The sequence below is a fragment of the Apium graveolens genome, chromosome 9 (assembly GCF_009905375.1).
Source record: "Apium graveolens cultivar Ventura chromosome 9, ASM990537v1, whole genome shotgun sequence".
NCBI lineage: Eukaryota > Viridiplantae > Streptophyta > Magnoliopsida > Apiales > Apiaceae > Apium > Apium graveolens.
This window is the reverse complement of record NC_133655.1, coordinates 178530871-178536016: the sequence shown is the minus strand read 5'-3', so window position 1 is coordinate 178536016 and position 5146 is coordinate 178530871.

Here is a 5146-nt window from a genome sequence, read left to right as displayed (position 1 = left end):
CAATCTATTTTTCACTTGGAACAAAATGAAGTTCCACTGTACCATTCATCACATGTTCCCTTATGAAGTGGTACTTGATGTCAATGTGCTTGTGTTAGGTCCCAATTTGTTTGTAGAAGGGGGGGTTGAATGCAAACAATACCGTTTCGTCGAATAAAATGCGGAATAAAATTATGAAACAAAATTCAAGTTAAATAAAACTTTTATTAAACTTGAAAGGTGTTACAACTACGGTATCGGTTACAAGGGATTAATCTCAAATCAATTATTACAAATCTAGAATAAATTCGACATGAACTTTTTCTATTTTTGTAATTAAAAGATCAAATGCTAAATGCGATTTGAGATTAAGTTCTAGGGATTTTAATCCGCTAGATTGATACACAAGAACAAGAGAGTGATTTCTAGTTGATTGGATTTAACTTTACAAGCTAGAAATTGTAATCTTGAATTAGCAGATAAGATGAAATATTTGGCTGCTTGTTCTCTTTTTGTTCTTGGCTTCTGTTTGATTGCTCTCTGTATATGTGTTAGTAAATTGGATGCTTCTGCTTCTATTAAATCAACACAGCCGAGATCAACTGAACTGGTATGACAATCATTTGTCCAATAATACTTTCGGTGTGACAATCTTTTAGAGCTAGCAAGACAATTAAAATGAACTAGCAAGACTTTCGGTATGACTATTGATTGTCATACCGATTGTCATATTAGTTCAAATGAAATTGTCTTACTGAATTAATAAGTGATTTTAATCTAAATAATAATTCTATCAAGATAATCAACTGAATTAGCATGACTTTCGGTATGACAATCAATTGTCATACCGATTGTCATACTAGTACAATCAGTTGTCTTTTTAGAATTAAAACAGATTTTAATCAATTAAAATTCTGAAAAACCTTAATATTAATTCAGAATTAATTAATCAATTAATTTAATTAATCAAATAAATTAATCTTTGTAGATATAATTTATTTTCTAAATTAAATTAAATGACTTAATTAATTAATAGAGAATTAATACTAACCCTGAGCAGCATCCATTCTTCTGACAATCTTCTGAAAGTCACTGAGACTTATGAATCAATTCCGCCACTTCAATGCTGACACTCGATGTACTGTCTGGTTCATGAGTGACTAACTTTCTTGACGTTTCTTCATGTCTTGACTTTGATGTTCTGATTGAATCTTTGTAATAAATGATACCTTGACGAGATCTCTGTCATTTGATTAAATCCACGATCTTGATTTATATCACTGAGGCATGATCAAATTCTTGAACTTCTTCCAGTGAATCTTTAAGTCTGCAGATGAACAATGTTTCTTTATTCTTTGACAGATGTTACTTTGTGAGATCTCTCTGATGATAGATCCACTATTTACTTATTACATTCTTATTTGAGTTGAGTTAAATACTCGAATAAACGAGTAGGCTATGACATATGCCTTTCAATCTCCCCCTATTTGCTTGTTAGACAATAACAATAAATACCTAGAGGATAACTCAACTAACAAATAAGAAAAAGATATAAACAGTAATGTAAAGTAAATAGCAGAAAAGTTCTGGATTATATTTAACATTTTCCAGATTCCAAATGAAATTTACAAGTGAATACAAGATAGATGTTCCTCTAGCCTGAACATATAACTACATTAGACTATCTTGATTCATAAAGCTCTAATCATATTACATTGAGTTTTGAGCTAATTGACTTCAATTGTCTTCTCTCCTGACTTCACCTTCTTCTAAATCTTGAAGCAATTCCTTGTCAAAGACACGATCCTTTTCTGAAGTGAAGCTTGCTAGTCTGACTGGTTGAACTCCAACTGACTTCAGCTTATTCTTGAGTTGATTGTACCTTTTAACATTCTTTTCACAATAAGCTTGAATCAAGTCAGCAGCTTGAGTCTTCAACATGGATGAATATCCAGCAGTTCTCAAATGATGTTCCATCCAGACCAGATGCTTAGCTGAGTAGTCTTTCAGAGATTGTACATCTAGCTGACAGATTTGAAGACAATCAGACTTAAAGAATCTCACCTGATGAGGATTGTTGACCACTTGAGGACTAGCCCTGCTGGCAAACTCTTTAAGCCTTTCTCGAAGAACATCATTCAATTCTGAGCTTCTTTTGACTTTGTTTAAAAGAATCCAAATCTCTGACAAAGAACGATTCTCAAATAGATAAAGTGACACCTTGAATGATCCTTCACTCTGACAATATACAAAAATGCTCATCTCATTTAGGGATCTATCAAAAGCAGCTGTGATCCTTGAGACTTCAGTCTTGATAGCATTCATGTACATGTCATTGTTAGGATTTGAGATTTCCAGCTTGTCAAGAAGATGTAAGAACTGCCTATCATTGTTAGTGCTCAGCTGAGGCATATCAAGTACTCTCCTAGCTTCATCCCATTTTTCACCAATCTTTAGTCTGACATCTCTTCTCCTTTCTTGAGCCTTAATGTCATGAAGACGTTGCTTTTGAAGAGTTTCTGTTCTTTGTATGTCTTTCCTCCTGTCAATGATCTGAGAGACCTTCTTGAGTTCAGCTTCTTTTCTTAGCATCTCTGACTGCTCTTTCTGAAATTCTTTCTCAAACCTAGGATCCACTGTATCTTCTTCTTCCCAATCTTCAAAATCACTTTCCTCTTCAGCTTCAAATAACCCATCTTTATCTTCCTGAACTGGTTCAGTGGGAATGTCAAAAATGTCAAAGTCATCCTGTTCTCCACTATAGTAGACATCATCAGCCTTTCCTTTGTTTCCAGCAGAGGTATCTTTTTCCTTCCCTTTGGCACTACTCCCTTTCTTCTCCCCCTTAGTTGAGGGATCCTCTACTGACTTTCCTTTGGAACCTCCATCACCTCCAGAGCCTGATCCTCCACCAGACGGTCCTTCAAAATAAGCTCTTTGTTCTTCATTAGGGCAATGAGAATTCTTGATCATGTAATATAGGTGCTTCATCCCTTCATTGAGATGTTCCATGCCCGTCTCTATCTTTAGAAATCTTGAGGAGTCCAGTGAATGATTCATCTCAACGAGGTCTTCAAGAGAAGTCATTCTTGTATGTAGAGAGCAGAAGTTGGATATGTCATCAGCTGATAAATTTGGAGTGTCCTGAATAAAATTGAGCTTTGGTATTACAGTGGTCTTTAGATCTGAGATGTCATTCCTTATGATTGCAAGCTGATTGTTGACAGAGGTGGAAGAAGAAGACCGTTCAACCACTTGTGCTTTGAATGCTTGATCTTCAGCTTGGCTTTTAGCAAGTTCTTCTTTTAGGGCAGCAATCTGAGCTAACAGGTTTACAGTATCAGTGTCTGTGTGTGCTCTCACCTGAATTTCACTCGTGTTTGGTTCACTCATCTCACGTGCATGTGTTTCTCTCAATATAATTGCTCGTGAGGAGTCTTCCAGTTGCTGTTCTTCTGTACCTGCATTAAAAATCACCCTAGCCTCTTCAAGAGAGGTCAGTGGTGGTGCAATGGGAATTCGCGAGTCCCGATCCTCAGTCAAACCTATCAAATCTTTTGGAATAGATGTCTGAATTGCTTCAGGGATAGATTGACCGAGTTGCCCTCCACTTTCTCCAAATAAATCTGCGAGTGGAGAATCCCATAAGGGAGCCAGAGGTGTTGGATCTGGGAGGGGAGAAAATGACTCTATTAAAGATGGCGGAGAGTCAGATTTTCCCTCTGAAGCATATGACTGCTCTTCTGCCGTAACTATGGCAGGCACTGTAACCGACTCTACGTGCACTCCTCGCTGTGTGTCCTGAGTATGATCTGGGGAAGTGTATGGTTCCATTGTGAGTAATGGAATTGTGCTTGACTCAGTACAAGATGCCATGGCCCTATGGAGAATTTCAATAGATGCATCCTGTTGAGAGAATGCCTCTAGTAACTGTTCATTGGCCATTTCAAAGTCCATGTCCTGTTGAGAGGACAAGGATGGGCTTTCAGATGCCTCAGAATATGTTCTTCTTTTCTTAGGAGGAGGCAGAGCTGAGGGTTCACTCATATTTAACAATGTACTACTTCCTAGTAATCTCCTGGGTAACATTTTAGACAGTGGGGGAGAGGTTGAGATAGAATGAGACTCTGTGTTTGGCTCTATGACCTGGGATTGAAGCTGTGGTTCTACAACTTCATGGTCAGCCCTATCAACCACTGGGGGTCTGTCAACAGAAGTAGGAAGAGAGTGAGAGTGAGGAATTACTACCTGTAATGGAAGAGCCTGGGTGGCTTGAACCACTGGAGGTTGAGGTTGCTGTTCATGGCCGGGAAGATTGAAAATAGGTAAGGGAATATAATTGGCCATGAAAGCAGATACAAGTACTGGAACTTGCATGAATTTGAAGGTTGTGTCTTGGCGAGTGTAAATCTTTTTGCTAACTGGAGGGGGTTCAGTTATAGCAGAGTTAGCAAAAAGGGCTTTGTGTTCAGGTGAGAGAAGATGATCTGCTATAAGCATGAGAAAACGAGCATAGTAACATGATACCCTACGATTTGTAGAATGATCACGTAAAGCAGAAGTTAGACGTCTCAAGAGAATGGGAAAAAGTAGTTTGCCAAAATTGATCCTTTGATTGAAAACAACCGCAAGACCAATATACTGCAGAGTGGAAGTGATGTTATGAAAATTGGATTTTGTGCAGTTGGCAAACACTTTGGAAAGTGTATCGAAGAAAATATCCCATTCAGACACCAAATTTGATTTAGAAAGTTTGGTTAAATTGATCACCCCCTGATAGTGAATAGCATGGAAAAAATTTGTGATATCATTTTCAGAGGGTAAATTACAGAAATTGTCTAGTGGAAAATTTAACGCACGATTGACGACTGTTTCATCAACTACATACTGTGTGTTTGCGACGGTGAATGAAAAAGATTTTGAATCATCGGCCACAGTAGAAGTTGTGCAAATCAGTCTAAGTAGATCGACGTTTAAAATCACATTTGATTTAATAGCAGAGCTAACAATCGAATGGTCATTTAAAAATCTAATCCATGGCTTAAATTTTTCAACATCACATTTTTCCGGATTAAAATAACCAACCTGATTATGCGCGACAATTTGGAAATTGAGAGCCATTTAAAATAATAATAAGACACACGCTTTTCAGAATTTTAAGAATAAT